Source organism: Lepidochelys kempii, chromosome 10, assembly GCF_965140265.1.
Source record: "Lepidochelys kempii isolate rLepKem1 chromosome 10, rLepKem1.hap2, whole genome shotgun sequence".
NCBI lineage: Eukaryota > Metazoa > Chordata > Testudines > Cheloniidae > Lepidochelys > Lepidochelys kempii.
In genome coordinates this window covers 64,377,600-64,400,200 of record NC_133265.1, presented here as the reverse complement: position 1 = coordinate 64,400,200, position 22,601 = coordinate 64,377,600, and the positions used below count along the sequence as shown (strand labels likewise).

The 22,601-nt window shown below is 38.6% G+C and overlaps 1 protein-coding gene across 22 annotated transcripts in view; it reads right to left on the bottom strand.

The window, feature by feature from the left end:
* Nucleotides 1-22,601, bottom strand: part of SEMA6D (semaphorin 6D) — a 281,482-nt gene that overhangs the window by 87,002 nt on the left and 171,879 nt on the right. For 20 of the 22 annotated variants that reach the window (XM_073303918.1, XM_073303922.1, XM_073303916.1 and 17 more), the window contains one exon: nucleotides 4,180-4,212. The exons of the other annotated variants lie outside the window; for them this stretch is intronic. The gene's annotated coding sequence lies outside the window, so the exon portion shown is untranslated. The remainder of the gene's footprint in view (nucleotides 1-4,179; nucleotides 4,213-22,601) is intronic. 22 annotated transcript variants of the gene reach the window in all.

Here is a 22,601-nt window from a genome sequence, read left to right as displayed (position 1 = left end):
AATTTCAACATTTTCTGACTAGCTCTAACGTAGTACTTGATATAGTGGACCAGTGACACAACTAACCCAGCCTCTACCTATAAACACTTTGAGGTCTTCAAAAAGGAGCTAGGATCTGATCTTATAGTCCCACTTATGTCTTCAAGACTCAAATGCCCTAGAACGATTGCAGATTGCATTGTGAAATACGACTGACGTGAAGAAATTGAGAGCCCTCTCTATGCCCTACAAGCCAGATTGTGACACTCTTACCAACACAGAATAATACCTTACCCCTTGAGTCGTCCCAGTGATGTCATCAGGACTACTTAATGAGAATAAGGTATCACAGTCTGGTCCTAAATGCAGACAGTATCAGCAACCAAGAGGATGGAAAGGCAACAGTTTCTAATGCATCAGAAGTTGCAGCTGTAGCATGAGCAGGTTATGGATAAGGAGTTTCTCCTGCCCTTATCCTACACTATAATGCCTACCAGTTCCAGTGCAGCATGTCTGACAGAAGTGTGTCTTTGTGCTGAATCTTGTGTAAAATATTCATTGTGTATTGAGCTGCACATAGTTCCCTTTTCTTGTTGGAATCCTGCTTGTATTTCAAATCTTGGCTCAAGTATTATGTATACAATGAATCAGACCTTCATCTCTAGATGTCATTATAGACAGAATATTTCAAGTGGGTATATCTAAAACCAATTCCAGTCAATCAGCTGGGGTAGATTCTGCTCTCAGTTACACCAGTGTAAATCTTGAGGAACTTCATTAAAGTGTGCAGAACTAGAACAGAAAGAGATAGGAACAGGCTGGCTGTTATGTGTTGTGTTGACCATTTACTAGAAGCATTAGGCCAAATTCTGCCCTAACCTGTAGCCCTTTAGGTCTCTCTCTTCCACACATTTTATTTTCCCAAAAGCCTATTTCTCATTTTGAAAACTTGATTTGCAAGCACATTTAAAAGTTTCACTTATTAAAATGTAATGAAATGAGATTTCCCTTCTAGCCCCTAATCTGAAATCCACATTTATCTGTTTCTTTAAGCAACAGTATTCTGGCAATTGAAAAGTCTCAAAAACCCAACAAAACCCCTTATAAAGCAATCTGGATTTAGCAAGAAAGCTTTGCTAACTCTGGCTCAGCAGAGTTAGTTATCCTGGTTAATTGGATCGATGGTGACAGCTGTAATTACCAGAGATGAGATTGCCTGTACTGTAATTACACTTCAATCTTCAGTGTCAGCTGGACTGTAGAATACATACAATAGATTCTCCCAATTAGAAACAGGTTAAGAAGAGCATGGTATTTCTGTGATAATCATGTTTGTTACTGTATAGAATAAAAATATATGGCAGCAGCTAAAAGAATTGTTAATCTGAAGCAGCTTTGCTGATTCAAAGGCATTAATCCACAAAGCTTTACTGCTACGTGGTTTCTCAAGATAACTGCAGTACAGAGGAACTGAAGTTTTTCACCTAAATAGTTGCTAGCTATTCAGCACATTGCAACTGCCAGGGTTTGCGCTGATATTCTTGGATATAGCATGGTAACATGTCAGTGTTTATAGAATAAAGAACATCGCCTTTCAAAAATACACATTAAATATAGGAATAATTGGATTGACTTTAATTTTTTTAGGTCCATCATATTAAAGCTTATGCTACCGTGTGAAACATGCTCAAAGAACAAGCAAAAGGAATATGAAAAGCATTAGGGTTTGGCATTTGCTTTAGGTTTCCAAGACATCAACCATTAACATAATTTAAAGTATAAAGAGTGCATTTCAAAAGCTCGAAGTGAAATATGCTTTCCTACAACTGGATGGTTTAAACATTTGTTATCAAAACTACTGCAACTAGTAAAGACAATATACAGTGCTATTTCGTAGGAAACTTGAAATACTCTACAATTAGTCACAAGTATTTCTGGGCTTTTCTGAGGGGGAAGAATTATATATTTCTATGATTAATTTTTAAAGTTCTATTGCGGATTTCAACCCACCCCTACATATATCTCAACATATTTCGGATCCCAATAAGGGTATTGTATGTGCTCTTTCTGCAAGGCCTGGCACACGCACAATTATTGCTTGTTTTTCAGTCTACTGATTGAGAAAAATGAATTAATCTTATTTGGGGAAAAAGAAAAAAAATAGAGAGAGGTGGAATATCTTTTTTGGACCCAGAATGTTAATCTATTTTCTGATATATCAAAGACTGAACAGCCCCAATGAAATATACCCCTGTGCACTCTTTAAATCGCATGAATGCAATAGAACACAAAGCAGGATTGGTGGTGCATAGACCTCTACACAGGGTGAATTTCTCCCTTATGAGGAAAGTTCCTGTCTTTAGTTTTTAAAGCCTCAGTTTTGTTTCCATACAGAAATCACATTCACCACACTAAATGCAAGACGGGGTCTTGCCCTATAAATCTGCACAAGGAAGTATGGGGGTGTAAGGCATTTCCCTTTGTCACTGAGTGGGCTATCTACATCATGGGTTATAATGTGGGGAGAAGGAGCAAACTTTGCAGGACTGCTACCTCTTTCCCTGCACAGAGATGGGGAGTAGTGGGAAGGGGAGAGGAGTAGGCAGACTCTTGACTCCACACTGTGTGTGTCCAGAGTGGAGGGAAAAGTAATCTGTGCCACATAATGGGCTGGTGCACACTGCTTCCCAGCAGAAGGGAGGAGGGACTCAGGGACTGAATTTTGCTCCTTACATAAGAATTTGGCTCCTGGACTGCTGCTGGGACACTGCAACTATGCACTGCCCCTTCTCTGAGGCTAGTGGTAAATCCACAAATTTAGCCTAAGATTGGGGGGGGGGAGGGGAGGAAATACATTTTTTTTTCATTTTGATTAATTTTTCTAGTCAATTGACGTCTACAGAAAATAGCAAAGTAGGGAGTGAAGATAACTGTACCTCACTGGAAACTTAATTTGATTGCACCCAAATCCATTTACAATACTATCAAGATTTATGACAATTCTCACCATAATTTATCTTTTTTTAAAGTTTTAAATTGCCTTTAAAACTGAAATGTTTGTTTTGTTAAATTCTAGAATTTTTCCCAGTTATACTAGTTTTTTTTCTCTCTTTCCTTCTCCCTTACAGTACATATCTCACCTTTTCCTTCCAACAGTCTCAATGTAATCTCAAAGATTTTGGCAGTCTATGTAATTTCAAGGCTCCAAATTATTTTATTTTCTATGATATTGTTATTGAATCTTATCTGAAATGCATGCCTTGATTTTCCATATCCAATAAGATATTAAAATTCTAGTGCAAGTACTAATTGCTACAATATGTAGTTCTTTTTCTCAGGTTAAAAATGAGAGAGTTTATTGCTCTTTTCAGAAAAGTTCAGTTTTGCATTTGAAAATGAGGCCTCGCAGGTCCTGATCAAGGAAATTACTTAAGCACATGCTTAATTTTACTTATGTGAGGATGGCCATAATGGTCAATAGGACTACATGTTTAAAGCTAAGCATGTGCTTACTGCCTTACTAGACTGAAGTCTGAGATGTTTCCAGAGATTTTAATATTATATTTGCAAACCAGATGCTGCCCATTTTGGACAAGCTTTTAGTTTACTAACAATGGAGTAAAGTGTCCTTTGTTCATACTACAGCTTTCACATAGTGACAATCAAATAGTTGCTGAAAATGTCTTGATCTCATATTCGGAGACTGAACAACCTTGTTAATTAGGCAATCCTCCTGGAGCAGTGTGTGAAGTGCATTGCAAACCATAATTAAAATATGACATTACAGTGGTATGTGGAGGCAACCTGCATTTTTCTTTAAAAGTCTCAAGAATAGACTTTCTTGAAGGTGCAATGCTGTACTACAGAGACATAAAAACCCCCAAACCATTGTCCTGTGATTTAGCTACCCAGATTAGCAACTCTCAGTTTCATTAAAGGATTAATCAGACTGGAAAACCAAAGACAAAAACTGTCTCTCTCTTGCTAAAGATCTGAGTATTCAGCCACTACATTTCATTTTATGTTTGGCTTACCAGTTCACAAACACAAACAGAAACAAGTAACTTTTGGGGACTCCAGAATGCTCACACTAATGAACTGAGAAGAGACCTTGTTTGTCACAGGAGAAATACATATATGGCTGATAAAAGTGTCTTGACCGCACTGATCCAAGGCAATGAATATTAAAGCAATGCTTACCTTTCTCAGGGGGCTGTCTCTTCAGTAATAAAACTAGTGGGGAAAAATAAAAGAGGGAAACAGGTCAATTCACATAACTATATTTGTTGTGGAAATGCATTTGTGTTGACTTTGCCATGAAACTATTAACCTTAGTTACAATTGAATTAATCTGCTAAAGTCTTCCAACTAATTCAGTGGGTAGTTTTCCTCAGCTACTTTGTACAGTATTTGTTCAAAAACATCCAAAAAAGCTTGCTGTTAGTAACTTGCTGAGTTTGCAGAGCACATTCCTTATTTTCAACTCACTCAGCAAGCTTAGAACAAAGCACACAGATGGATGTGCTATTTTGATGCAATTAAATGTATATATAGACATTCTTACTATACTTTTGGAGTTGGTATGGAAACATTTAGTTTAGAAATAACACTGAGATGATCAATGTTGCAGGAGCTTTAATTACTGTCAAAATGGGTATACATTTAACTGAGATCCTGTTTTTGGCTTGAAGACTTTCTTTCCTTCTTTCTTTATCCAAAGAAAAAATGTTTTTGCACAATTAAAAAAAAGATATTCTTTTATAGAAAACAACACAATGTGACTTAAAAGAAGTGTTGCAGTCAAAACTATTTTAACATTGGATATACCAGAAAGTATTAAAATAGTTTGGAGTCTTTTAATGTCATAAAGTTGATACATTTTATTCAAAATATCTTCTCCTACAATGCAATAGTGATGCCTCTGTACATATTATTGTTTCAAATTCAATATGTATTAGCATTCACAGGATAATTTACCTCAAAAACCGAAAGGCATGGAAATGTGTTAAAATCCTTTTATTTAAAACTAAATAATGAGTTTTAAATTACACAGAATTACCCTATTTTACCTCTCCCATAACTATTTCACGTTTGGGGACAATGTATACCTTTAAATCAGCGGCACTGCTATCGGTACCCGCATGACCCCACAGTATGCCAACATTTTTATGGCTGACTTAGAACAACGCTTCCTCAGCTCTCGTCCCCTAATGCCCCTACTCTACTTGTGCTACATTGATGACATCTTCATCATCTGGACTCAAGGAAAAGAAGCCCTTGAGGAATTCCACCATGATTTCAACAATTTCCATCCCACCATCAACCTCAGCCTGGACACCATCATAGGGCCTAATCACATCAGCCACACTATCAGAGGCTCGTTCACATCTACCAATGTGATCTATGCCATCATGTGCCAGCAATGCCACCTGTCATGTACATTAGCCAAACTGGACAGTCTCTACGTAGAAGAATAAATGGACACAAATCAGACGTCAAGAATTATAACGTTCAAAAACCAGTTGGAGAACACTTCAATCTCCCTGGTCACTTGATTACAGACCCAAAAGTGGCAATTCTTCAACAAAAAAGCTTCAAAAACAGACTCCAACGAGAGACTGCTGAATTGGAATTAATTTGCAAACTGGATACAATTAACTTAGGCTTGAATAGAGACTGGGAGTGGATGGGTCATTACACAAAGTAAAACTATTTCCACATGTTTATTCCCCCCCCCCCCCAAAAAAAAAAAACAAAACTGTTCCTCAGACGTTCTTGTCAACTGCTGGAAATGGCCCATCTTGATTATCACTACAAAAGGTCCCCCCCACCCCCCGCTCTCCTGCTGGTAATAGCTCACCTTTCCTGATCACTCTTGTTACAGTGTGTATGGTAACACCCATTGTTTCATGTTCTCTGTGTATATAAATCTCCCCACTGTATTTTCCACTGAATGCATCCGATGAAGTGAGCTGTAGCTCACGAAAGCTTATGCTCAAATAAATGTGTTAATCTCTAAGGCGCTGCAAGTACTCCTTTTCTTTTTGAGGATACAGACTAACACGGCTGCTACTCTGAAACCTATTTTTATTAGCTCTGTGCTTTGTATTTCATGTTCTGCTACTGAAAACACAAAGCTTTCCGTGTCTTACATACATTAAATATAATCAGAGCATTAAAGTGACCAAATCTTTTATCATCATGTACATATAGATCAATTTTTTTGAGCAAATTTGGGGAGTTTCCATGAAGGCTAATAAACTACAGTTATCTCTTAATAAAGCAGCAAAATGTACCAGAAACAGGAAAAAATGTTTCTTTTTGTAGTTTGAACTTTAAAGAATCCTCTCTCAATTTTCAGGTGATAGCTTTTAGAATTAACCTTGTATTCAATGAGGACAATTCCCTCTGGCAGTATCTGCACTGAGGCTGAATCACCTTTATAGATTTAAGTATGTATGAGAAAGTGTCCTAACCCCCAATACCTTTGATACTTTTAGTCTGAACATTTGAAAAGTCTCTCTTTTTAAAAATCAAAACTGAAAGGCACAAGTAAAATTCCTTGTTTATAGGATTATTAGATTAAATTTTGCCTGCGTAGTCCTGGAACACAGATAATTTGACATACTTTGAATTCAGAGCATGCAAAGAACCAGTCCATCTACCAGGTTACCTACCCAAGAGCTTAGTGTGGTGTAATCAGAAGGACACACCAACCTTTCCATGAGCTGTAAGATGAAGAGTCCAGGTTTCAATTATTCATTACATGGATATACCCTGGGAGATTAGTACTCATCACCGTAACTTGTCACAAAACTGTCTAGACAAAATTTTTTGCCACAGCTAATGCTATTCTCTTAAAGCACAAAAAACATTATAACATGCCATTTGGTTACACTCAATAATAATGTAATGTAAGATTTTTACATAATGTCCATCTGATTTCCCTCTCACTTACACCAGTATAAACCAGGAATAACATCACTAAAGCCAGTGGCATTGCACCAGTGTAAAACTGATACAAATGGGAGGAGAATCAGACTCCTTATAGCCAGCATATAAGACAGTATCCCGCATCAATAGGTATACACAAAATGTAAAACATCCAGTATCCCACGTCTATAGGTATACACAAAATGTAAAACCTAACAGACAAAAATCTATGTCTGTTTTCATAGAATTATCTCTCCTTTTACTGAATTTATACTCACGCATTGTATAAAAAATATCTGTTTAGATTAAGAATTACTATTCTAACTGGTTGATTACAGTGTGTCCTATGCAGTAATTAGTATCTAAATACTGTGTGATTAAAGAGCTAAGGTCAGATGTATCCTCCACTAACAGAGACAGGCAAATATACAGTTTTAAAATATTTACAAATGCAGACATGAGAGGGTTTTTAAAAAGAGCTGGAAACATGGGTTTATACAATTCATATTCTCCTGAGTCATATTTAAGTAAATGGGTCTATTAATGTGAATAAGGGGAGCAAAATTTGGTCCCCATAGTTACACTTCAGATTACTGGATGTTATGTGCCTTCTCCTCAAACTGACAGCCAGCACGACCAACATACATGCCTGATTTCTGGCACTTATGCACTCTCCTGTTAACGTCTCTGGGCAAATATCTTGTGACCCTGCAAAGTTATTCACAGTCCGAGCCACATAACAGATCTAGAGATCTGTGACTCAGACAATCAGGATCTAGGTGGGATCTCTGTTCAAACAGAGCTGCTGTTAGATCTACCCAGGTGAGTTCCACATTTCTTGGAGCCTTCTGTGTACTCTGTACAGAGCAGGAAGATTTCTAGGTAGAGAAATCTTGGCATCAGAAGAGAGCATGAAGTCATAGGGCAATTCAAGAGCGGGGTGCACAGGGAAGACAATCTGATTTTATTATCTTTATATGTTACTATCAGAACCTTTTTAACATGCAGGCTACTGTAGCTGTGTAGATTTCCATTGTTTGCCATAAGTTTTAAAGAGATACCAGAGGCTGTCTTCTACTTTAAGACATATAGCATTTCTCCTACTGGCAAATGTGTTTCATTTGCTTTCTAAGCCATGTCTACACTACCACTAATGACAGCAAAATGTCTGTCACTGAGGGTGTGAAAAAATACATCTCTTAGCTAGTGCTCACCAGCTATTTTTTACACATTTTGTTTTTGTGTGTGTCACATAAAGTACACAGTTTGTTGTTCATTAACATCTTACTGCTCTGAAAACACATCTCAGTTGGGGGCTAAAGGAAGTCATGGCAGATACATTCTGGTGCCCATCGTTGCTTTTGGAAGTATGATGTCTCACAGGATAGTAGAGAATTACCTCTCTACTCACACCACGCATCCCTGTTTCAACAGTCGTCTGTTGAAAAATAATCTATGTTCTGGGGAATGGCTGGATTGAAAATCCATCTGGGTTTCAGTGCCTGAGGAGACTAAACATTTTACTAACAGACACGCTTTTCCCCCTTGATCTTTCATAGTATGGCTGGTCTGAGGCAAGCAGGAGTATGATGAGCTCAGGGCATAACAGTTCTTTGAAAACCAACAATTATCCACCAAAATTGGGGCTGCCAGGAATTATATTGGGCACAGGAGCCACTTTTTATTGAATTGGCCTGCCAAATCTGATTCATGGATTAAAACAACAGTGTGGTAGTATTAATAGAAAGTATATATTTAAGGGTGAGATGTGCCAGCAGTCACATTTCAGATGCTTCTCTTATAGCTGTGCACAGCAGCAAAATAACACAACAGCTAAGCACTGTAATTAATAATCTCCCACTATAGCACATTAAAAAAATCAGAGCCCCTTTCAAAGTACAGTATGTTGGAAGATGACTTGAACATGGCATTGTGCAGGTCAGATTAGATTTAATATGAGCATTGACAAAGGATCAGATCTGACAAACGGATACCAAAACAAAAAGCTCAAAACATTTAGCAATCTGGAGTCCAAGAGTTACTATGTGGCTTGTTGTTCAGGTTTTATTACAGTTCTCTATTGTGTATTCATCATGAGGTACTGCACTGTATTTCTGTATATATTTTAGTCTGGTGCATGGAAGATATACTCAGTTAACCAATCTAGTGTTTGATTTTATATGAATCTCATTATACTTACACAACATATTAGCCATGGAGAGCTTCTGGTCCAAAATCTGGTGGTGGGATGGCCATATGAGAGCAAGTTACAGATCCTTAATTCTCTGGGCCAACCTGCTGCCGCCCTGGCCATAGAGTAGGTTAGAGCAGTTAAGTGGTTGCTTTAAAATGTGCCAACTGGTTACAGTCACCAAGAAACCATATGTCAACTGGGGATTGTTGGAGTGTGGTGTGCTATGGCTAACCCCTCTGACAGGCTCCTTTTGCTAGGGGCTAAGGAGGGCTGTCTCTACAACCACTGATGATTCCCTTAAGCTGGGGAGACACAGGGATTTTCTGTTTCCTTTGCACCACAGGAACAGTGTGGAGGAAGCAGAGTTTGTCTAGAGAACCTGGCCCTTTCTATTCACACTTAAAATTATATACTCAAAACATTGTCTCTCTCCCTAACTGAGTTTTATGCAGAATTGTTTGATAAGTCACTGCTGGAAAGCAAATATTTTACATTATAACTGGACTCCTTTTTAAAACCAAAACATTGTTGATTGATTCCAAACTCTGGTATGATGCTGAAATAATCACAAATTTCATAAGATTTTTTAATGAAAGTTGTCTCATTTTTAGGGCCCAATTTAACAAACAACATGCTTATCTTACACCCTATGGGAGCCTGCTCTAAACAGCAGACGCTAGCTTTTCAGGCCTTTGCCATGTTGGTCCCAGTTTCCATGGCATTAAAGATGAACTTGGGTTTTTGGAGAAAATAAAAATCCCCCAAAAGAAATTCTGAAAGAAATAGGCATATTTGATTTGGATAATTGTGGCTCTGAATGATTCTGCTTGTGTGTACTTAATGTGCAGCTTTTGATCATTATATCATGGCGAGGGATTGCATATACATCATAGCCACGAAGAAACAACTATTCAGATAATACAGTATCCTCTGTAACTTTAATCCAGGTAATGCATCAGATCCTGATCATCTTGCTCACATGAGTAATGACAAGTTAGTATTTTAAAACACTAATCTATCAACCGCAACACTGTGTATAATGGTGGGTATGTATCATTTTGCCCATTGTACAGATGGAAAAATGGAGGCCCGGAGGTGAAGTGACTGCTTAAGTTTAAACAGTGGGGCAGTAGCAGAAGTAGAAATATAATTAATACAACAGCCTTATACTGATCCCATCAATGACAGAATACTCAGGGCCCAATACTGCCCTCACTGAATTCAGTGGCAAAACTCCTTCCTGTCATATACCTTATTCCCTGGACCATGATGTCATCAATGGGGTAGTTGCATGTGTAGAGGAATGGAACTGGACCCATATCCCTATAAGTAATTCCACAACATCAGGTTGCAAAAACTGAATATCTTAGGGCTTGTCTTCATTACATAGTTTTTAGCGAGAAGGCTGCGTTGACACAGCCTTGTTGCTAAAAGTCAGCATGTGTGAAGGGTATCTGTTGGTATTTTGTTGGCACTTTTGCCGACAAAATACTTCCAGCCCCCCATGAGCGGCATTAGCTTTGTCGGCAGGAGCGAGACTGCCACTTGCATTAGCAAAACTTTTGTCTTTCACGGGGGGTGGGCTGTTTTAAGTAGAAAGACAAAAGTTTGTCGACAACATCGCAGTATAGACAAGCCCTTAAGCTCAAATGGTACATTTAAAAAATACCCCCTCCCCTCCTGCTTATGGCTTTTTAGGACTAAAACTGAAAAAAAAAATACTGTATGGCTGACAAATTTCTTGTTGTAAAGGGCAGAACACTAGGGCTTAGATGAAAATATTTGAGCTTGAAAACTGAATAATCAATTAGTATCCTACTGGAAAACTCACAGCCTGTTGTGATCCATTAGGAGGTATTTGGTGCTCTCAGCGTCTATGGCTGCAGGGACCATTTTCACAAATTCCAGGTGAGTACTTACCCTGGAGAATATGATAAGATCAGCTGTTTGTTTTATTTTTAAGTGCTTTTCCAAGATGTTTTTCTGTACTGTGGAATGAACATAGCAGTGCAGCTAAAAATGGCAACAATAATTTCAAATGAGTGGATTGGAAAGTCATTCTCACTGGGAAATGAACTTCTGACTTTTTCAATGAAAGGTAAAGCTGAACTTGTATTAATTTGCATAAAGAACTCATTAAATATATTGTTGAGTAATAGCTCAAGAGGGCAATAAAAACAACTGCTCAAGCTAATGCAAACAATGTGCAATAAAAAAAGAGAGATTAACCAAGACTTTAAGATGACAGAGTTGGCTGTGCAGTAATGTTACACCATAGCAAAAAAAGAAAGTCTCAGAAGGGTGTCAACATTTCTTGTGTTATCTAGTGTTCCCCATATATTCATTTCCTTTTCATTCATACCTTAAAAATGTATATATGGCCTTGTGTTAATTGCAGCATAATGCATTAATTGTGCAATTAAAAAAGATACGCTTGCTAGTTCTGCTCTTCCCTTTATGATAATATGTCAATATGCACTGTCCTGAACAAGAAAGCAGATTTAAAACTGTAAAGTAAATTTGAGCCGTATATGATTCCTTCACAAACCCAAAGGAAAGTGACCCAGCTCAGACGGTAATATAGGGAACGAGGAGTAAATAAACGTTAATAACAATATTAGCACAGTTTGAGGATGACATCAAGTCACTGGTTCATCTGTTCTGTACATGGGAATCTCTATGACTGCATTTGGCATTCTGCTGTGTGTTAGTCAGTTAAGTCTGTGCTTATGCTAACTGTACTTAATGAAGGCAGCATGCATGCATTCATTTTTAAGCAAAAGCTTCTCTGAATGTCTATACCTGATTTTGTAAGCTAGATGGCAGCTCCTCAGACTGTTTGCTTTCAGTCTAATGTCTTAAAATATTGCAACCTCCAATAAATGGAATGATGCTGTGCTTTAGATGCTTTGCATACATGTTATGTGGTGGCTTTTCCCCCCTTGAAACAGGGTTTCACCAGCTAAAGTGGAGGAAACTAATGCTAATTAACCCATTAAGCAATAGTTTTTGTCTAGAAACACTTTAAAGTACAAAAAAAGTATTCTGTTAAAATAGATAGTAGTCTTTGGAGCTGATTAATAACAATGGTCTGATCCTGCTCCCATCCACGTAGTGTGCAGTTTTTTACAGCAGTGCAAAGGCAGTGTAAAAGGCTACCTGATCAGAACAGTAGTGTTTTGCACTCATGTTACTAAGAATACAAGGTCAGAGCAAAGATGAGCTGGGAGACCTAAACCATATTCTCTCTTTTATCCAAAAGACTTCCCAAATTATGTTCTAACGTTTTTGTATTTACTTATTTGCATATAAACTGATATTTAAACACAGTTATTTATTCTCTTCTGCTGAACAAGAATAATTGTTGAATGTGTTGACTGAGGCAAGACCTTTGCCCATTGCAACTTAGAATTGATTTATAGAAAAGCTATATGGACTGTCCACCTTCTTTACTGATTTTCAAGTGATACATTTTTTTAGTGCTCTGTAGTTTAATAACCAATCAATCAATCTCTCTCTCTCTCTCTCCTTTCAGTTAATATATGTATCTACAGCTGAGTGGGTAACATTTTTTCTGTCCCATGAAAACTTTCTGAGATTTCAAAAAACTTTCCCATTCTGTAATGGGACAATACCAAGACCTTTTGACATTTTTTGGTGAAAATCCATAGCAAGCTAGTCCCCAGCCAACAGTCCAGTGGTTAGAGCATTTACCTGGGATATAAGAGACCTAGGTTTAAGTCCCTGTTCTAAATCATGCTGACAAACTGGGAATATTTTGACAAAACAATCATATCTATAAATATATCATGAACAGGGTCATTATGTACAAACTAATAATGAAAGGTAACTAGATGTGAACTTTTACCAAATGCATTGATAGTTCATACTGTCTCACGGAGCTATTATTGCTTTAGAATATAGTTTTACACGCAGAGAGTCAAACACATAAATGGGTAGTTCTCAGCAATGAAATGCTACAGTAAAACAAATATTCGCATCCTTAAAATCATAAATGAAAATTCCACAAGTATCATCTGAAGCATGATACATTTATAAATAGTTTCACTTACAACTTCTGAAGCTTCAGGGTTGTGAATAAAATCATGCATGATTTACATGTTTGCAATAAAAAAATCCATCTTTCTCTTATATTCACTGCCTCAAAACTCCATTCACACAGAGGAAAGGTTGGCCAATAGTGCCTTGTGCCCTTCTAGAATGTCGAGTACTTCAATACAGTGTAGCTGCTCTCCACATTCTGGAAGGGTGTGAAGCACCACTGCGTAACCTGAACTCTGCATTAACAAAGTTTTTAGGTAAACACTGACAGTGTCATTTTTTAAACGTTTAGCAACCAAGAGTGTTCTGTGAGCACATATTTTCCTACTTGTATGTTCCCTCCATTACTCTCTTATCTTCTTATCTTCCCTGTAAATTCTGATTAGTGTGCCAGCTTGTGAGGGTTGTTAGTAGGCAATTCTTTGCCAATTCTGCTAAGTGATGAGGAACAGAGTGGACTGCATTACACAAATAGTTTAAACTACAAATAGGGTGTTTTGAAGAGGTCTTTGGGTACAGATGCTCCATAAAACAATGTTTATCATCATATTGCACTGAAGAGTTCAGCTCCTCATTTGGGGGTCTGTACCTGAGGAACCCATGGACCAAGTGACCCCCTACTTGCTCCACTAACTCTACCTCTGTCACTGATGAGGAACAACAATTTTCAAAACCCTCTCCATATGCATATGGATTTTAGATCAATTTGAAATAAATATTGAATCAAACCAGAAACTTTGCTCTCAGGGAAAAAGGAGTCCCTGCAGAATGCAAAAAGAAAACAACTAATATGCACCACACATTCTCACACAGCTGCCAAAGGGAGGACTCAAACTCACAGCCATAGGTACAGCTCAGATTCAATGGTAACAGCACACTACTGCAAGCCACACAGTTACTCTAACATCAGCTTACCTGAAAACCCTGGTTTGCCACAGAGCCCTTGTCCTGTTGCACATCTGCAAAGGACATTCTCCGGCTTGTGACACACTGCAGATCCAACCTGAAACCGAATAACTTTAAAGTATTGTTTTATCAAAGGGCCAGTGGGTTCTAGATACTGATGCATCCTGACCTGGCAAAATCAATTTGCAGAGGATCAGAACCACAGCCTGATCCCCATCTGTGTGCAAAAATACATACCAACCATAACATTTTGATATTATGTGCTTTTTTAAAAAGTTGAGTTGTATCTGAAGTACCTTGCTCAAACCACCTCAAATCTGGATGAGTAACCCTGCCTTGGACCCCATAAGGCACAGAAAATTTTCAGACAGTCCAAGTATGCAAGTGAATTTTAGAGCAGTTAGAAAAATTGATTATTAAAGAGTAATCTAGTTGCAGCCTTAAGTACAGTAATACGACTGCTCCACTATAATTTTCCCTTCAATTTTTGTCTTTCTGGAAGGTGAGTGGATTCTGAAGTTTGCTGTTTTGTCACTGATTCTATCTGTGTGATATCTAATCTATGGAAGCTCCTGAACACTGGCCCATTCACCCATATGCTTCAATCCTGCCTGGAAGGAACAAGTCTAGGGATGGGAATCTTGATATCCCTTGGATACTTAGCCTAACAAATGTTTGAGTAATTCTGATACCTGCTGACTGGGGATATGACTGAAGTCAACTCCTCATTTCACTGAACAGCCACCTCATGAAAATGACTTTTGTTCCTTACCAACCTTGGTTGGATTCAGACTTGCATCCATTCCACCATATAATGCTCATCACTACAGTCATCAATATGGTCTCTGAGAACCTGGACACAAAAGTCTCTATAGCCAAACTACCAATCTTCTGAGCCAACCAGTCCCCCTTAAAAACTGATCCTTCAGCCTTTCCTGCGACAGCTGCAACTTCTCCTCTTGTGTGGATTTATTACACCCATCCAGCAGAGTACTGGCACATTTTTTACTGAAAATGAAATCCTCATTTTCTTGTAAATTCAAGAATTGTAAAACACACTCTGGAAATTCCCTATTTATTCATCTATTCCAAAACCCCAACAACTCTAGTTTCACCGGGGAAATAACAATATTGCGGTAACCATTTATTTATCCCTCCTTATCTTTGCACAGAAATCTAATGGAAAACTGATGCGGAAACACTTCTAATGCTTTACTTTGCTATTTTAATACTAAATGTTCTGTCTACTTTCCCAAACAACACATTAAGAAGAGTTCAATCATTTGTTTCCTGTTGATCATTAAGAGACAGCTTGTGTCTGGCCATGTACAAGTCTGAGGTGCAGGGAGGGTGCAAGGAGTCCTCTCTGCTTTGTGCCTCTCTATGGGGCCTAAACGATCCCAGTTCTTGCACTCAGAGTTCAAAGGATTATTGGAGGCTGGAGGCTATGGAGGCAAGAATCTCCCCCAGGGCTTAGGGCTGGAGCTACATCACTCCGGATTCCTAGCCAGCAGAACGGGCCCCAGGTGGGATTACAATTGCATACTGTCCCCTTATAAAGGATGCAGCAGAAGCTGTGCTGATCCAGAACCATGGAGCCTGCCTTGGAAAACTATGACCCTGGGAGCTATGTGCCTCTGCACTGCCACCTTCTGCTAGGCTGTGCCTTAAAGGGCCAGGCTAACCCAAAATGGAAAAAAGCTTTACAGTATTTAATGACTGTATGAATCTTTTATACTGACTTTCCGTGAGTCACTCAATAGCAGTAACCCCTGAAACAGTGTGACGAATAGCCTAGTATTCTTCACATGTAGACCCTTTCTCAACTGCCATGTGCACGTTTCCTGTTGTATGTCTGCAGCACATGGATGCAGAGGCCAAAAAGTGAATAAGTTATTACAAACCGAGCTATTTATTTCTAGTGAGTAGTTTATGATCATGAAAGTTGCAGAAGTCAACAGCCCCCTCATCTGAGCCCCAACCAGCTTTGCAATAATAAACCCTGCTCTGAAAACCTCCCAGCTTCCATGATCATCTGTATCAACTGCAGAATTGCTAACCATTTGACCCACAAACTGCTTAGAATGATATCTGTAGTTCTGAGCTACCACCTATTTTATTTAAATTGGACAATAAGTTCCTGACCTTTAGTCAGTGTCTTTGTCTGGTAAGTACCAACCTTTTAAGCTCAGGCTGATAGCACTGTGGTGGCTTAAATCTCATGATGTAGTCGCTGTACATAGTTTTAAAAACTTTTGGAAGCATGAATGAAATGTTAGGTATGTAAACACTGTATAAATTCAGCATCAGCACCTTGTTTAGTGCAATAGTAAATTAAGAGTCCTGGAAAGAGTTAAAGGAATAACAACAAGTGAGTTTAACAATATGACCCCTGCTTCTTTCAGTGCACAAAAGTTCACCACATTTTCCCCTAAGCAGTTAATCAACTAAGTGAACATTTACATTGTAACTAGTTTCCCTTTAGAATGTTGGTGGATAAAAAAGTGCTATTGTGAAAAGACTACCAGATGGGAGTGAATGATGGTTCTCAAGTTGTCACTCGGCAAATCAAAATCAACCTTCACTGGAACATTAAAAGGCGCATCTTCTTCCCCCAAATACCTGCCTTCCTTCCAAAATTTAGTTTCCTGTCCTCACTCACTGTGGGTTTAGAGTTGTTCAGTAATAGTCACCTGCAATTTGCATAGTGAGAAATGTGCACTCTTCTTATTCTTAAAAATGATGAACCATTTTTGCTAAAGTTTTATTAAAAACAAAGTCACCTGCAGGCAGAGACCAAGCATGGAAAATTTTAACCTAAAAGGCGAAAGGTTCAGAAAGATAGGAGCAACTGACCAAAGACCCTTTGAATGGAGAAGAGTAGGCAATCTGAGCTTGCTTCCGCAAGGTATTTCGGCATGCACGTAATTTTAAGCAGAGTAATGCCACTGAAGTCAAGAGACCACTCATGCCTAAAGTTACACACATATGTAAGTACCTTGATCAATTGGGATCTTATGTACAAGCTTAAGTCCCACTGACTTCAGTACTAATGCTTAGAATTAGGCACTGGCTGAAGTGCTTTACTGAGTCAGGATCTAAAGCCCTGTTACATCAGCTATAATATGCCCTGCTACAAAACTTCATAGTTCTACTGTACACAGCATGATGTTAATTCTCATGCCTTTCTGAAACAGCGCAGAAGGTCAAATTACAGTTGCTGTTGGAATCACAACTTTGAAAAATGTATGTGTAAAGTCTCAGCTATAATGTGTTAATCTGTATTTACATTTTATTTCCTTAGAAAAGTGTTTATCTACTGTTGATGCTGCCAGTAAAATCAAGATGTGCCAGTATGGGTTATCTTCAGCACATGTCATATTTCTTCTTTCCTTGTTATCGGTTTTATTATTATTGTATGTAAGGATTGCATATATTTCCATATTTGGTCTGCTGCTGTAACATCACAATAAGGTACTATGAAATAACATAGATTAATGCAAAAGTGGAGCAGTGATGGGAGGATTCTTTTCATTACAATTCAAACCTACTAGGACATTGTGGGTTCACAATTTAGCAAAAAAGACAAAGTCAAGTCAGGCAACTTCCACTGATAACTCAAAAATATTACAGAAGAGTCACAGCTAAAAGGCACTTATACGAGGTACCAAAAAAAAAAAAAAAAGAGAGAGAGAGAGAGAGAGAGAGAAACAACATTTTGTCTGAAATGGGCACTTATCATCCCTCCCGTGATACCGGATCAAGGTATGAGTAAGGCTCTTTGAAGCTGAAATGTCATTTTGTTGACTATTGACCCTCCTATCTTTCTTGCACCTTGGAAGTGATTTTGTTTAAGTGCATTTGGGATGTTTTCTTCTACAGTCTTTGTTTGTTTATTTATTTTTGATTTACCAGAGGCTATTTGCTGTAATTATCTTTGTTCCTTTTTGGATCTTTGGATAGTGTTTTCTGGGGGATATTTCTAATGTCAGAATGCCCCTGAAAGCAGTCATCTTTCTGTTCACATTTCCCTTTTACAAATTAATCTCCATTTATACAGGAGTGCATCTTAGATTTTTTTTCCGGACAGCGAGCTAATATTCATCCACAGAACTGACCTTTAAGGTTTATTTTCAGTTCAAAGGGGAGAAAAAAACATCAGATATCAAGGAAGGGTGGAGAGAACATAGGTGAACATCAAGCCTATCTAACAACAATGTTCCCTGTCCATGTTGTTCCTATGAAGTACCGTGTACAGCAGTTTCAGAATGAGGAGGAAGGAGTAGGAGTATTCTTGCTAGATTTCAGCATCCTTTCATTATCATTTCTCTGTCTCCCCAAACTCTTGTACATTACCCTATCAGAGCAGTAGGATACCAAAGGGGAGAGCTGGGTTCTAAGTGTCATTAACAACAGAGATGATCATCTGTTCCTTCCACTCTCAACTTGTTCTTCTCATGGGGATTCGTTCAGTATAGAATCAAGGAGGCACGTACATAGAAAACATTTTTTCATACTCTTGGGGAAAAAGCAATATGTTTAAACACACAAAGAGTGTGTTTGTGTGTGTATAAAAATCCTGTTTCCCCCCCGCCCAAGGATGAAAAACTGTTCTTTGAAACTTTTAGAACTTCTCAAAAACTTCTAAATGTTTTCTGGAACAAAAATTGTTTTGGAGTTCACCCACTCCATGTGGAAAGTCCTTCAAGAAAAAAAAAGTATTTATTTTTAAGGAAAAGGTATGACAATGACCATCTACTTATCAGGTGTGTTAGACACACATTAGGAGTTCTCACTAACATGCACGTAAAGCACAAACATAAAGTTAGCAATCTTCCAAAATGATCTTAACTTTTGTAGATTACTCCTGAATAAGGCTTAATGATTTAAATATCATTGCAAACTGTATTTTCCAGCTTCAGCATATATTTATAGCTATTGTGGCCAACTTCCTGCCCTGTTGTTAACACAAGGGACCAGACTGTCATTTACATTTCCAGAGCAGTGTTATCTACATACTCACCTCTTTTCTGAGGTTGACGTCAGGAATTTGAATGATTTGTTACACAGTAACTACCTTTTCCTTTATCTTTTTTCAGAAAAAAATAATAAAACTTGGCCATATCTACAGTGTGCCTACTAGAGAGATATAGAACAGATGTTCTCGTTTCTGTGTATGGTTCAAGGCTTAACAAAATTACTCACTTTTAGCAGATAACAGAATCCTAACCATCTGCCTTAAACTGGGATCAGATGTCCACTGTCTGAGCTGATATTTTATCCAAAGGTAGGTGTATTTGCCTTCCAGTTCTACCACTATGATAGGGGAGGGCTGGGAGCAGCAGTACGGATACACAGTGGTTCCATATGATCCCAGTGACATTTGCAGGAAGTATGTAGTATGTTCCCATGGATCCCTAGCATAGGGCGGTTTATATGGCTGTCACCCCTGCTCATTCCACACTTCCACTGGTCGTAAGGTCCAAGGTTACACAACAATAGCAACCTCAAAGCCTTAGATCTTTCCTGCTAAGGTGTCCTTTTCAGTGTATTATTATGTAGGAAAGGGAGAATAGGATAGAGTAGAACCTGTTGATGCCATCATCCTGTATGGTGTTGGCCACTCAATCTAAGTCAAATATTTTTGTCAAACCGGTTTAGGACATTTAATTACAGGGTCTGAAATATGGTCTCGGTGGGATTTATTCTTTGAAAACAGTTTTCAAAATGTCCTCAAATATGAATGATGCTGTTCTGTGGTGAATACTTGTGGGAACCATCCTCATTCTCATCTATCACTGTATTTTAGCATCCAAAGTAAATATTCCTTAGTCTTCTAATAAGTAAATAACTTAAAGGGTGTGTGTGTGCCCACACACATGTATGTCTGTATGTAGAGAGAGATGTAGATTTCAAGGGATATGAAAAGTATTTCCTATATGGAGTTTTAAAGGGAAAGCAGCTGCATAAGTGAAGATATTCAGGAAAGAGTTCAGATCTGTTAAAATATTCAGACACTATGGTGTCCCTATTCAGAATAGCACTGTACAGTATATATGAAAACCAACCATAAGTTAAATCTTCTCATTTTACTCTTGGCAGCTCTTTTGGAGGATTAACAGTATACAGCTGTAGCATTAAACAGTTTTTAAAAATCCAGCACTTGAAATATATCAGAATAATACAGGTTCTCTTTAAAATACAGTTGGTTTATTACCACAGATGAGCTGCAGATGTAAAATTTAGCTATTTAAAGACAGATTTTTTTTGTCACCACTCTTGGAATAGCTGAAAAATCTTGTTTGTGCCAGGACCAAAGCTGGAATTGTAGAGCTGCTCCATTAGTACCCATAGCATTTTTGTCTTTTTTCAGTTGAGTGTTTTCCCCTTTTTGTTTTCCTTGCCTCACATTTGGCTCTTTCCTACTGGTGTCCATAGCAGCATCCCACTGGTAGTCTGCAATGTTGCTGCAATGGAATCGTGCCAGTGGAGGCAATAGAATCAGTGATGTATGGGGAACACAGTTCAAGGTCATTCTACTTTTTTCCCCTTCAGCATGATATCTCTCCATGCTCTCTCAAATCCTGGTAATCCTGATAACGCATGGACTCATTCTGTTTTTTCTAATACATCAGTAGGAGACCAATAAAAAAGAGCTAAGTAATGAGAGTTAACTATACCCTGTAGCTGCAGGTAATGTATTTACTGTAGGACATTTGAGTTGCCTTCAAATGTTCTTAAGTGTTGTCCAGACATTTTACTTGGTTTTTATGGCTATTGTAAAAGCTGTAAAAATGTTAAACAAGATGATGTTGGTCTGAATATGTCTTTGGGATGCCTTATTACTGGCTCATTTAAAACTATTTAGTTATTTGTGTCTCCAGGGGCAAGGCACTATCCACATACCAAGAAGCCACAGACCCTACCCTGAAGAGCTCCCAATATAAGACATGCTCCATATAAGCGGGCAGGGAGAAGAATACAGTCAAACTATCCAGGATATTTCTATATAGATGTAGATATATTTATATATTTTGTACATCATTATGTAAAACATGTTAAAAACATTCAAGTTGCAAAATCAAGCTCTCCAAAGTTAGGAAATGCCAGAATTGAAGCTGCCTGTGCAACCTTAATTCACCCTCCCCTGCGTGTATACATTATGATGCAGTCTTTAAGTATATGATTATATGATCACATGCCATTTTTGCCATGGAATCCCTCCCTCTTTCAGTGCACACAATGGGTGCTGTGCACTGAAAGTGCAGCTATTAAGTACTTCTTTTGATCATCATTCAGTGCGTGGAGGGCCCTAGACCTTCTAGTCTGCATGTTATCTGACCCCCACTCTGAAGACAGAATTATTCATTTCCTCATAGGCTTTTCTATGGTGCTCATCACTCTAGTATCTGAGTGCTTCATATATATTAATTAATTTATTTTCACAACTCCCCCGTGAGATGAGGTGATATTATTGTCCCCATTTTCCAGATGTGGAACTAAGGCACAAAAGATTAAGGTCAAAAGTATTCACTGATTTTGGATATCCAATCTGAGATGCCGAGGACTTGATTTTTCAGAAAACTTAATATTGCATAGTACTTTATATGTTCAAAGCAGGGCTCCCATTGATCTGAGCTTCAGCTATGAGTGCTCAGGACTTTTGCAAATCAGACTCCAGGTGTCTCAAGTTGGGTACCCAGAAAGTGAGGACCACACAGTGGCCACCTGTGAACATTTTGGTTTACATGACTTGCCCAATGTCATAGAGGAATTCTGTGGAAGAAGCAGGGATAGACTTCAGTGCAGCATTCAACTGACTTAATTAGGAGACTGCCCTTTCTATTCCTGCAGCCCTCTGCCTTATTCAGCCTTAGGTAGACACTTAAGGTATGTGTCCAATGAAATTACACCTACAGTATCACAAATTAACAAGAAATTATAAATTCCTCCTCACCCAATCAATGCGTCAGAACTGTCAATAACTTCTCCATTAGAACTGTCCAAAAAGGGGAATTCCTGCAAACTGGAATTTTCATTTCAGAAAAACCAAACCACAGTGTATCTGAAACAAAAATGTGCTTCCTAGATCCCTGGCAGCTGTCAGGGATCCAGGGGCAGCTGCCCTACCGGGCTGCCCAGCTACTGCTAGCTGCGAGCTAGCTGCCTCAAGAGTTGGGCCGCCCAGGGAGCCAGCTGGCCAGATAGTTTGATTCTGTGGCTGGGAGCCTGAGACCCCCAAGTGAAGCCAGGGCTCTCAGGGCTTTCAGGCTCTCCAAATCCAGTTGATGCTCTCAGGCTCTCTGCTGAAGTGCCACAACTTGAGCCAAGTCTCCCAGAGATTCCAAAGCAGCAGGGAGTCTGGCAATCCTGACAACCCCAGCTTGCAGGGCTTCCAGATGCTCTGCTGAACAGCTGGGAGTCTAGACCCTGGCACCCATGGCTTGAGCTGGGGTTTACAGAGTTTCAAAGGCTGCTAGGCTCTTAGCCCTGAAAAGCAGGGATCCTGAAAGCCCTGTGAGCCTCA